Consider the following 13,396-nt stretch of genomic DNA (forward strand, 5'->3'; position numbering starts at 1 on the left):
ACCCGCTGAAGGCGCCTTTTATTGCCTTGCCGAAGGGGGCGTGGCCTCTCCTTTCCCATTGGTTCTTCGGCAACAAAGGAAAAAAACCCGGTGCCCGCTGATTGGTTCTCGCTCTGGGGAAAATAGCAAGTGGCCCCCACGTGGGGCGGGGAAGTTTTGCAAGGGTTGGATTTGCTTAAAAAAAAAAAACACAACACGAGAGAGAGAGAGTTTCGATTGAAATTTCCCAGCAGTTTTTGTTCCTGTGCTGGGCAGAGGCATGGGATTTCCACAGAGCTCTGGGCTTGCAGCCGAGGGGGCAGGTTTGCAAGCTGTTTTGTCCAGGGGAAAACAAACCTAGGCGAGATCCCTCGCTGGAGAATTTGGATGGGCTATTTTGAGAGGAAATAAATATCCCAAGTGTTTGAATTCAAATGCATGCCCATGGAAATCCCCCCACCCCCCGCCATCCTTCCCCGGGCTTGCTCTGCAGCTGTTCGGGGGCAAAAATCACCTCCAGGCGAGGATGCATTTTGCAAAGGAAAAGCAGGGACGTTTTATGCAAAGGGAGAATCGTTATTCTCTTCCACTCCGGAGCAAATTCCGAGCTGCTGGAGTCGAGTGTGTGTGTGTAGGACTGAGCTCTGGGGCTGCAAACAGCAAACTTGTCCAGTGCATTCCCTGCTCTGCAAGGGTCCTGTGCCTCCCCTCTCCCCCATTTGAGCAGGGCGATACCCGTTCCACCTCGTAGGCAGAAAACGAACAGCAGCCAGCTGTGTGTTGTGTAGGCGGCGGAGGGGAAAGGATGAGTTAATCATGAGATTTTCGAGCCCGTCATGGTTTCTGCAGCTTGCAAAAACGCTGTGACTCGTTTCACAACAACCCCTGCAGCGTGCATCATGTTTCCTTGGCTGGGACCTTTCTAGGTTGTCCTCTCTTTTCCCCCTCTGCAGCGCGGCTCAGACCCCAGGTGCGGGGCTGTGCAGACAGACGTTATTAGCGCTGCCAGCTGCAGACCAGGCTCGCTTCGGGCTCGCGCTCACGATGGGCGCCGCTTGGGTGGCAAGATTTATTTCAGGCAGAGAATGAACCAACCTCCAAATCCCTCACAAACCCGGGAACTCAAACAAGACACCGTGTACTTTCCCGAGCAGCGGAGCTGCCAGGAGACTTGCAGGGAGCGCTGCTGGCCTTGGGGGGGTTGCGAGGTTCGCATAACATTCCGCTCTGCAAAGCAGGTGGGAGGTCGGGCCCGGAGCCTGAACTTTTGCAGAGGTAAAAGGTCCCCGGTGCAAAACAGCGCATGTTGCAATAGGCTCGAGGCTAACTGGGGGGAGATTAGCCCCAGCTGGATTTGCAAAAAAACCCAGAAAGTGCACAGGGCAGGTGGGCGCGTCCCCTGGCTCCAAGGACCGCCCGGGGGTTGCAATGAATGACATTGATGTGGTGCTGGGAGGGGGGGGCGCTGGGGGCCTGGGGTTCAGGCTGCAGAGGGGCGAGTTTCTCCCACCTCTGACCCTTCCTGCCTGGGGCGCCCGGGGGTGGCTGCTCGGCGCCCTGCGGTTGGGTGTTGTCATTGCAAACCCGCCGGGCCGCTGACTTCGCGCCCAGCAGTGCCAGGCCTGCAGCTGCCACACCAGCCGGCGGAGGGAGCTCGCGACGGGCAAGGCCGCCACCTAGCGGGCACGGCGCGCAGAGCAGGCTGGCGGATCGGCTTGGGACTGTAGTGCAAACAGCTCTGGGGGGTTGCGCCCCCCAAGCTCCCTCCTTTGATCTCAGTGGGAGTTCCGTGGGCATCGGCCCAGATCCCCCAGGCTGGGGAGGTACCCAGGCTCTGGGCCTGAGAGACAGCTGGGATGGGAACTCTAGAGGTCTGACAGAGGGATAGCAGGGTGTGTAGGGGGATGGATGGGTAGACGGATGGGTGTGGAGGGATAGATAGAGGGGTGCGTATGGAGATCAATGGATGGTTATGCACGGGTGCGTATGGAGGGGTGCGTATGGAGATCAATGGATGGTTATGCACGGGTGCGTATGGAGGGGTGCGTATGGAGATCAATGGATGGTTATGCACGGGATAGATAAATAGATGGATGTATATAGAGATCAGTGGATGGATGCATAGACAGAGGGGTGTCTATGGGGATCAATGGGTGCGGATGGGGTTATGGATGGATGGATAGAGGGGTGTGTGTAGGGATAGATAGAGGGGTGCATGTGGGGCTGGATGGATAGACAGTGGGAAGTGTATGGGGATGGATAGATAAGGTATCTAAACACCGTGATAGATCCAGACTCCGTAGTAACCCTATTGCAATTATAACAATAAGTTAATCACATGTAGTAGCCCTTCCATGGGGCTTTTATTCTGAAAGGGCCTTCAGACATTGACTCATCAACCCCTCCCTCGGTGGGGTATAGGGTGACCAGATATCCCGATTTTATAGGGACCGTCCCGATATTTGGGGCTTTGTCTTATGAAGGCGCCTATTACCCCCCACCCCCATCCTGATTTTTCCCACTTGCTGTCTGGTCACCCTAGTGCTGCCCCCGGGGAAGCTGAGGCGGTGAGATCCTGGGCGGGGGTGAGTGACCCTCGCTGAATGCTGTAGCGTTTTGGGTCATGTGAATAAGGAGGTTGCAAAGATAGGAGCTAACAGCAGGTCCCGAGGGACTCACGCTGGCCATCCCCGGCCCTGCAGACAGCCCCGCTGGTAGGCCGGGCTGTAGTGGGCGTAGGGGGAGTCACCCTCCGTCCTGGCTCGGGGATGGCTACCCCTGCTGATGAGCCATGCTCCTCGTTAGCAACCTTCCTCTGCTTTCCTTGCGGGATCGGGGCACTTCAAAGTGACTTTCCTGAGCCAGGCCTGGTGCTGGACAGACACAGAGTACTGCCGTCCCCAAGCGTCCCAAAATCTGGAGTCGCCCCCCACCCCTTCCAAATCCCGAGATTGACTTAAAAAATCACAAGATCCTTTTCATTTGGCTCCTGGTCTGCGAGCCCGCAGGGGCCACGTGTTTGAGCTTTTTTCTGCCCCGGGGTGGGCTACAAAGGTCCGAGCTGAGACACTCGGGCGATAGCTATCGCAACGCTTCCCCCTGCCCCGAGCATGACAAACCTTCGCGTAGCTAAGGGGTGATTCGATCACAGTCTGCGAATACCAACCCAGGGAACAAACCTTTGCTAATGGGCTCCCCCCCAGCAGACAATGGTGTAGCAAGGTCACATGACTGTCAGGTCACGCTGGATAGAGTCGGACTGGACATAAGATGTGCATCTCGTACCGGGAGCGTAGCCATCAGAGCAATTTGTGAAGCGTCCATCGCTGGCCGCTTTAAAATCCAGCCTGGCTGTTTTCCTAAAAGATCTGCTCTGGTTCCAACAGGAATTATTTGGGGGCGGTTGCAGGTGTGGGCGGGCGAGGTTCTGTGCCCTGTGATGTGCAGGAGCTCAGACTAGGTGATCATGCCAGTCTTTCCTAACCCTGGGATCTGTGCATCTCTAAGTCTTCATGCCCCAGATCTATTAAGCGGCGAAGGCTCCGGGCCGTGTTCCAGTTAAAACCTCCTGTTGTTTCCATGCACTGTTAGTTTGCCACGCATCTCCCCGTGTCGGACCCCCCCGACAGCGCCATCCTCTGCAGTGGGGTGCTGGATGCCTGGGTAGGGCATTTCACCGGGATGGAACTGTGGTTGGTTGCTGCCACCTGCTGACCCAGCGTGGTGACAGCTCACAGACTGTCACGGCAAGATAAGGGGACAGAAAGTGGGTGCTGATTTTGGGGGTGCAACTTGAGACATCTGGAAGGGGCCTGGTTTTCAGAGGTGCCCCTCTTCAAGGTGTCTTGAGGTGAGAGCTCCAGAACTGAGGGACTTGGCCTCCCCTTTGCTCTCTGTGCAGCTCTCTTCTGTGTAGGTTTGGGTACTGCACGGCTTGCCGTATGGCAGGGCCTTCCCCCGCTGTGCAATGGGGCAGATCTGGTGGTGGAACAAGCGAAGGGCTTGGCTTGAGCCGTGTTCGTCGGGCTGTATTATCTAGTTAATACGAGCCGCCAGCAGGCAGCGACCCACCGAAACCGCCTCTACTTGCACGCCCCAGGCGGATCCGATTTCCCTCTCTGCTCGGCTTGTTTTTAAGGCCCGGCCTCCCCATCCTGTTGTTCTCCGTTCCCTCCGGCTGCAGTCAGAGAACGTTCTGTGTCGGCCCAGGGTAGGAGCAGGGCAGCCTGCCAGCTCCATGCTCACTGCCACAGGCCAGCCGCGCTCTGGCTTGGCCAGTGCAGTGTTTTTCTTTAAGCTGATCGGGATTTATCCTGCAGTAAACTCGGCCCGGGAGTTGCAGAGAGGCAGCAGCCTGAGCCCAGAGACGGGGCTGGGAACGCAGTTTGCAGCTGGCATGTTTCTGGGGCTGCAGGAAGTGCGTGTGTCTGATGTCAGCCGGAGGTTCCCCAAGATGCCAGGGGCGCAGCGTGGCCCCGTGGTGAGGGCCCAGCGTTGGGTGCAGAGGGATGGCGGGGTAGTGGTGGGTGCAGGCATGCTGCACCGTGCCCGTGGACACTGGGACGTCAGCGCATGCAGCTGCTATCAACAGCCAGGTGGGGACCACGTGAGCAGGGGACTTTGCCCGCGGCACAGCTGGCAGGAGGCACTCAGCCCTCCCTGGGAGGTGCCATCTGGCACCAGAGCCCAGTTCCTGCAAGGAGGCAGCTCTGGGGAGCCGCTTCCCCAGGCTTGGGGGGCTGCGACAGACCCTGATCCCCCAAACCCTTAGCTCTTCCCAGGCCTCGGCCTGGCTCCCACCAGCCCTGCCTGGGGCCCGCTCTGCAGGGCCTGCTCCCCTGGTGCCGGAGCCCCAGTGCTTCCTGGGTGGGGCGCTCAGGGGACATCTGGGGCTCCTACCTGGTTGCCAGGGCGACAGAGTTTCCGTTCACCTGCTTTCGCCGTGGGAGGCTGCAGGGCTTGGTCTGGGCAGCCAGATGGGGCTGGAGGCAGCTGGTGTGATAGCAAAGCTGTGGGAGGAGGTAATTACTGACAGGCACCCCCAGCTCCAGCCACGTCCTCTCCGGGTCAGGACAGAGGCCGGAGCACGTCACCCCTCTCTCTATCCCTGTCCAGCCCCCCCCCATTTACCTCTCCATATACACCCCACCCTCTCTCTAGCCCCCACCGTTCTTGCTATCTCTGATCACTGCAGTACCCCCAGAAACCTTGCCCTCTCCTTCAGGAGATCACGCATGCAAAAGCCCCGGAGCTTTGCCAGCCACGGTGCAGGCAGAGCCGGCGTGAATGTGCCTGGCTGGCAGGTGAGGTGGGCTGGACCGCAGGACAGCCCTTGCCCAGCTCAGCCGGGGGGCAGCCCAGGGCTGGCTCCGCTCTAGGTGCAGGTGGGGCTTGGCGAGGGAAGGGGAGTCCTGGAACCTGTCAGTTCCCTGCGTCAGTTCCTGGCTTGCCCAGAGCAGCAAACACCTTAGAGCCAGCAGCCCCCGGAGGTTAACAGAGGGGACTTGGGAGCCATCTGGGAACATCTGGGGGACCGGAGCGAGGCTGGCTGACCCCAGCTGCGGATCCAGCCCCGGGGCCCTTCACTTGGCTTTGGTCCAGCTGCAGGGGTTGATTAGCAGCATGTGTGTCTGGGTGAGTGGCAGCTGGTGCTGCCTGAGTGACCCCATTGTGCCGGGCATGTGTCGGTCCCAGCTGCAGTGTGTGCGGGGCCAGGTGATGTGTGGGGCATGTGGGGGAAGCCCCCCCCTTCTACCCTGCCCTCCTCTTGACCCCCGCCCAGATTTTTCTAGGCAACCGGCTGTGCTGTGGCTGCTTCATTCTTGTTCTTAATCCCTGGACTTGAGGTGCCTGCCGGAAACACGTGTCTCTGGACTGCCAGGTGGCACCCATGTGGGCTGCTAGGGCCCGGGACTGAGGGGCTGAGCTGGGGAATGGTCAGGGAGGTGGGGGGGCAGGCAGTGTGTACTTGCATGCACGTGGGTGGGTGGGTGAGCGTGCATGGTTGGTGTGGGCACTTGCTGAGTAGGCACGCGTGTGTGTTACGTGCACTCAGGGCTGTGTGCGCGTTGGGTGGGCAGCTGAGTGTGGGGTGCACGGGTGGCGGCAAGTGTATGTGTTGTGGGCCCTCACGCATGTGTGTGTGTGTGTGTGCTCAGGTGGGCGTGAGTGTTGTCTGTGTGTGTTGTGCGTGTGTATGGGCGTATGTGTTGTTTGTGGGTAAGGGTGCAGCTGTGTGTGTTGTGTCTGCTCTTGCGGGTGGCTGGCCATCCATTCCTGGATGGACATGTGTTACCTGTCTGCAGATCCTGGCATCAGGGAACGTCTCCACCTGGGAGTCTGACCCTGGCTCCCCACTGGCTGCCCGGCTCAGCGCTGAGATGAGCACAAAGGATGAGCAGCTGCAGTGGCCATCCTGCCGAGGAGTCGTCACAGGCCAGCCAGACCCCGCACAGATCCTATTCCTATTCACCAGCTCAGCGCGGTTCCTAGCAGCCAGACCCCGCGGGCACCAGCTCACCCTTCTGACAGTGACCTCGGGCTGGGAGATCAGGCCCGGCCCATTTAGCTGGTGTTACAGGAAGAGGAGTTTGGCACAAACAGATGCTAGGCCCGGGAGGAACTTGTGTCTGCCACCCCACAACCCGGAGTGAAAGGCCACCTGGCCACTCGGCCAAGCGGGGCGCAGGAAAGAAACAAGCCGCTCCCAGCAGGCTGCCCCCATCTTGACCCCAGGTGGATCGTGACTTTCAGCCCCGTGCTGTCGCTTTCACCTGTGGAACTCACTGCCACAGGGGTTGAGCCAGGCAAACAACCCTGGAGAAGAGGGGTCCTTGGCGGGGGGCCAGGATGTTGGCAGCTGTGGGCTCTCGGTGCTCACCAATCAGGGTGTGAGATGGGGGCGGGCAGGGCTCAGGAAGGAACCACCCCCCGCCCATCAGCTTATAGAGTTGCAGAATTAGGGGCTTTATGGGGAGGCGAGCTTTGGAGATGGGATTCCAGGCCAGATTGGCTGGAGAGGGGATTGGCAGCAGCTGCATGAACCAGTTACCTCTTGCTATGGAGACAGACAGCGTCATCCCCCCCCCCCCCATCCACCTGAGCCCTTCGCTCTGAGCCAGGTCTCCCACCCTGGGGGAGGGAGGGGGCGCTGGGGTCACATGGCCGGCCATGCTTGCTGCCATGTGCCAGAAGGGACAAACAAGCACATGGGCTCCACGGGCAGCTACAGGCAGCTATTAGCTACTTGCAGCTGCTCACTCCCCAGTGCTTCCCAGCAGCGTGGCAGGAGTGTGAGCAGCTGGGGGGAAAGGGGGGGGGGCTGCCGGGCTGGGTGTGTGCGTCCAGCACGGACACGAGGCACAGACGTGCTCCATTGTGTGGGAAGCACCTGCCCGCAAAGCCCAGGTTATGAACCGTGGGTATTTATAGGTGCCTGGGGGAGGTGGCAGGGCTGGTTCTCTCACTGGTTACATGTATGTGTGTGCGCTGTGCAAGGGGAGAGCATGCGGTGGAGGATGGGGGGGGGGCTTGCAAGTGTGCAAGGGCGCGCTGTGTGAGGGTTTGGAGTGTGCAGGTGAGAAAGTGCGAGAATGGGAGGACTGAGGGTGGGAGGATTGTAGATGTGTTTCTGCAGCGTGTGGATGTGTGTCCGAAGGGTGTGCTGTGCGATGGTGCATAGCATGAGTGTGCGAGGGGCTGTGCTGGGCCAGGCTGCACGGGGTGAGTATGTGCGGTGTGGTGGTGCACAGCGTGAGTGTGTGAGGGGCGTGCCAGGGGATGGTGCACACCTTGAGTGTGCAAGGGGGTGTGGTGTGCGTGTGGCAGGAAGGCACGTCGTTTTGACTGTTATATTTATTTCATTTACACATCACAAAGGTCCCCGCTGGTTAATATGGGGCCCGTTTTAGAGCCAATTTTCTGACTGCAGCTCCACCTTAAAGTCTCTTCTTGTAACCACGTCTCTCCCTCTTGGTCTCTGCTCCGCTCTCACAGCCACCAGCTCCTCCACATGCGCCTTCTCCACAGCACATCACGCTATGTCCCCATCTCCGAGTGCACACCCTGCCATTCATAAAGCTGTCCCATGGCGGGCCGAGCAGATGAATCCTGGGCCCAGAAGAACGCATGGAATGGAAAAACACTGGCACTTTTAAAAAGAATAGAGCTGAGGGGTTTTCCAGGTTCTCAGACTTATGTGCTTCAATTTTGACTTTGGTTTCCAAGGGAAAGGGACTTCCTGACTCATAAGAACATAAGAGCTCCTGTACTGGGTCAGACCCATGCTCCATCTAGCCCAGTTTCCTGTTTCCTAGAGCGGCTGGTCAGAGCTTCCTGGGGAATGCACAGAATAGGGCAATTCTGGAGCCATCCACCCCTGATTTCCCCTCCTGATTTCAGGCAGTCAGAGGTTTAGGGTCATCCCCCCCTTGGCTAGTAGCCATTGATGGAGCACTTGTTTGAACCCTGTTATACTTTAACCATCACAATATCCCACTGACAAATGGGAAAAGACATCCCGATTATGGTGAAGGTGAGGATCAATTGTTCTCTATGTCCACCGAGAACAGGACAAGAAGTAACTGGTTTATTTTGCAGCAAGGGAGATTTAGGTTAGCTATTAAGAAAATCTTTCTAGCTAGAAGGCTAGTTAAGCATTAGGGAGGTTGTGGAATCGCCGTCATTGGAGGATTTTAAGCCCAGGTTGGACAAACACCCGTCAGGGATGGTCTAGGTTTCCTTGGTCCTGCCTCAGCGCAGGTGGCTAGATTTGATGATGTTTTGAGGTCCCTTCCAGCCCGGCATGTCTATGATTCTGTTCTGTGACGTGGATGCAAATCATTTCCATCTCGTTGCAAGGGCAGCCGGGGAAATGGACCAATCAGTGCAAACCACCAGCATAGCCACGTTGACACCCCCAGAGTGCTGGCGAATTCCCCCCGCTGTGGAGCCTGCCCGGGATTTTTAAAAGCAGCAGCTGGTCTCTTGTGTTTTGCGAGAGCTGATTGGGACCCACGTGTCCAAGCTTCTCACCCTAAGCTTTCCAAGTGGGTCTGAAATCCAGGAGAACTGTCGTCTCCCTCCCCTGGCTGTCGACTGTGGAACGGGCCAGCGCCCCAGGTGGCATTTTCAGCACATGTCAAAGTTTCAGTCATTATTGTTTGTATTAGAGCTGGGTGGAGAGGCCCCGATTGGGACCAGGATCCCGGTGTGGCCCGGCCCTACACAGATCCATGGTAAGAGACAGTTCCTGCCCTGAGGAGTTTGTGATCTAACTAGCCAAGACAGACAAAGCATGGGAGGAAAGGACTGATTATTAATCCAGTTCCAAGCAGGGAAGCTGAGACAAAGAGACTTGGCCAAAGTCAAGTAACCAGAAAGGGAACCCAGCTATCCTGGGTCCCAGCCTAGAGCCATAGCCGGAGCCACCCTCTCTGCGTTCAGGTCAGCTTTGCACAAAGAACAGTCTGCCTGCAGCAGGGGGCTGGCTCAGTTCTAGTTCCCGACTGCATCTGACAGAAAGCGTCCGCATTTCTTCCAGAAAAGACGGGCCGGTTCCACACCTCATCCAGACCCTGCTGAGCTGAACAACCATTGTTCAGAGAGCAACTGAAAATCTCATTCACGGCTCGCATGGCAGCTTGGTAAAGGGCTGGAGGCCGATCTCAGTTACCCCGGTGCAAAGCCGGAGTCACCCCCGTGACCCCCCCAGATGGAGTCATTAGTGCTATTGCATTGTTATGAAATATCCATTATCAGAATCCTGAGCCGTTGTTTCCTGGTTTGTGGTTACTTCGGGCAATCACAAGTTTATAAGCAGAAATTGCTCAAGACCTCAACATAAAAATCTCACTTTGTGCCCGTGCTGCTCCTGGGTTCATTGGATCAACCCCTCACTCCTCACGGCAGCACCAAGCACTAAGTATTTTAATCTCAACTAACATTCCCACCGCATTCAGTTCAAATAAGTCTTCAAAATTTACATAGATTCTCACCTTTCTTCCATGGCCGATATCATCCAGCCCGGTATAGTCGATAGGTTTTCGAATGTACCTTACAGGACGCTCCATGTTCACCGGCGCTATAATTTTATGAGTTCTTGATGTGGTCTTACTGGTTGTCAAAATACCTCTCTCTCTGCGAGCCGCTTTCTCTTTATGGATGTCCACAGTCTTAACTCTTTGCTGACTGTGGACATCCACGGGGGGAGGCATAGCTCAGTGGTTTGGCCTGCTAAACCCAGGGTTGTGAGTTCAATCCTTGAGGGGCCCATTTAAGGATCTGGGGCAAAAATCTGTCTGGGAATTGGTCCTGCTTTGAGCAGGGGGTTGGACTAGATACCTCCTGAGGTCCCTTCCAACCCTGATCTTCTATGAGTCCAGCCTGAGATTAGCCTCTGGCCCGAAGGAGAGCCAATCAACGTGGCTGTCTGTGGATTCCATTTCAAACCCAGACGGGCACAGCCAGCTGTGAGACCACTGGGAACAACCTGCAGCTGCCTCGGGACGATCACGCTGAGGACCTTGGGCAGCACGCCAGGAACTTCAGCGAGTCCTTGGAACATTGGGACAATCCAACTCCTGCCAGTCAGTTGAAAACCAGACACACCGAGCGAGGCACGGTGCAGTATTGCTGATCACTTGTTTTTTTTAACCCTGATTTAAAGGGAGGGACGGACGGACGTGTCTCCTGGGATGGTTTATTGGTCTATATAAGATCAGGTTTTTGGTGCTAGATGCAGCAATGAGGATAAAGACAACAGACCCTGATTCTTTTCTCACTGGCTTTGTGATTGCGTTGGCTTCAGGGAAGTTACCCTGGCTTTACTCCGAGGAGGGGGGTGAGACTGGAATCAAGGTGTCTCATGCAAAGGCCCTGGGGGCAGCTCGGCTGAGGGGTTGGAATTTCAGAAACGATCACTCCAAAATGTGCCTAAAATGAATAGGCATTTAAGGCTGGAGTTGGGTGCCCAGATCCCCTGGGTGCTGAGTAGTGAATTCCCTTAGGCGTCTTTGAGATTAGATTTAGGGATTGAGAGAAGTAGGCTGATTTTAAAAGGTGCTGCTCACCACCATTTCACTGAGGTCGCTTCTAAAGGACCTCGGCAGATCCAGCCACTTATTCAGGTGCCCAAATACGGACTTAGAAACTTCCCGCATTTGAAAAATATCACCACCGTCACTTTTCAGTCCTTGTGTCTTTTTCTTTCCAGGGTGAAAGCCTGGGACAGCGGCATCTGCTCCATACCCCGTCTCCTGGCTGTATCTGCAGTTATTTTGATTGCTCAGAACCTGGCAGGCAAGGATAAAATCATGACTCCAATCAATTACACTTGAAATAAATATTTATGACTTATTATTTTTTGGCAGGGAAGAGTAAAAAGCCTGTCCTCGGCTCGTTAAAGGAAATTAGTTGTTGATTAGTATTTAGACTAGCACATGGAGCGGTGTTTAATGAAGAGCAGTCATTTCAAATGTTGCAGTTTCTGTGCGTGTATGGAAAGCTCATCTAAAATATGGGCTCGTGGGGAGGTAAGAGGCCAAACAAACCAGAGCTATTGGGTCTGGTTCTCCGTTGACCTGCCCCGTGGGTGGGTATTTACACTATTGCAAAACGGAGGTGACACGCTGCCAGTGAGCCAGTTTGCACTAATGTAAGTGACTACACCAGGTGCAAGGACATTGAGAAGGAGGCCCAATCTAGCTAGCGATCCCCAGTGTTTTCGGATTTCTGGGAGCCAAATTGAGACACCGTTCCGGGTTTGGGGGGGATTGTCCCATTTTGACCCCCACAACCCTCTCTCCTGGTTGAAGCAGAACATTTCCCGCATTAAGCTTGCTGCATTAAAGTAGAATCAGTTACTATGAGGGAACGAAAATACAATTCAAACTGAGTGTGCAAGCATAGCCGCAAAACAGTATTTCACTTGTGCAAAGTCACAACTCCACGTGTTTCTCCTGGGCGGTGTGACGAAGTGGGGGATGTTCTTAATGTTTTCTCTGAATACTGTGTGGGCGCCTCGGTTTCCCCTATGCATTGCTTAAGTATCTAGGTGGTGGGATAAGGGGGTGCGATTGTTGCAGAGCCCTAGAGGGCCAGTGTGATGGTGTCTGCACAGAGAATGGCCGACGCCCTATCTCCTGGTTACTGATGGCCTGGGCCCCTCCCCTGCAAAGGTGCCAACTGAAGGTGTTGGAGAACAAAGAAATCAGGTGATCTCCTGGCCCGGGAAGGAGACAAAGGCCAGAGGAGGGGCTGGAGAGTTTCAGTTTGGAGCTGGCTGGGGAAATGGAGGGGGACCAGATGGGGCTCTGGCCTCCCTGGCCCCAAGATGGACCTGACTGAGGGGTCCTGTTGTCTGTACCTACAAGCTCGGTTTTGGACTGTTTTCCTGTCATCTAACAAACCTTCTGTCTTACTGGCTGGCTGAGAGTCAGGTCTGACTGGGGAGTTGGGGTGCAGGCCCACTGGCTTCCCCAGGATCCCTGCCTGTGCGGACTCACTGCGGGAAGCGCACGGAGGAGCAGGGGAGGCTGAATGCTCCGAGGCCAGACCCAGGAAGGTCGAAGCGGCATAAGCTTCTTGCCCTGGAGACAGTCTGCTCAGAGAGAGGATGCTCCCCCCAGAGTCTGACTGGCTTCGTATGGAGCAGCTCCAGAGCATCGCCTGGTGACTCCGTGACAGGTGGTCACGCTCATGGGTTTTTTTATGACTCTCACCCTCTGTGTGTCATTAACCCCCCACTTCGGCCGGGAACGCCATGCCCAGGAGGAGTGGAGTTGTAATTTGAGAAGGAATTCAGAAAGCCACAACCGGCCGCACCGCGCGAGCGTTAAAATGGGATTGGGTTATCGTATCGGTAGCGGAGTCTCGCATGATTAAAAATGAAACTTGAGCACAGGCCAGAAATTGCAGGATTATCAAATAAATAAATCAAAATAAAATTCCCCCCCACCCCCCCCGAAAGACTCAGCAACAGCCATGACTGATGAAGACACTGAGGGTTGGTCCAAGACAGAAGTGAAAGTCTTTGTCCGTTTCAAGACACTTGGCAGGCCAAGCACCATTTTCTACAATAATCAAGGGGAGGGCGAACGTCTGCTTTTCATGAGCGTTGCAGAGCTGCTTTTAGTGCTAGTCACGGTGAATACAAAGATTCTTCAAGACATATCGCTATGGAGAAACGTGCGAGCGGTGCCAAGGCTGCGACAGTCAAAATCATGGGCAACTTTGTTCCCATCTGCTGGGTCAAAACTGAGTGATAGCATAACCAAAGCTGCAGTCTGATTTACAGAATGTCTTTTGGAGCATAACGTCCCTTGTGCTAGCAGCGATCGTGTTAGTCCTGTGTTTAAACCAATGCTCCCAGACTCCCAAATTGCCAAGAGCTATGCATGTGCTTCCACAAAAGTGACCC

Source organism: Malaclemys terrapin, chromosome 24 (genome assembly GCF_027887155.1).
Source record: "Malaclemys terrapin pileata isolate rMalTer1 chromosome 24, rMalTer1.hap1, whole genome shotgun sequence".
NCBI classification, from domain to species: Eukaryota; Metazoa; Chordata; order Testudines; family Emydidae; genus Malaclemys; species Malaclemys terrapin.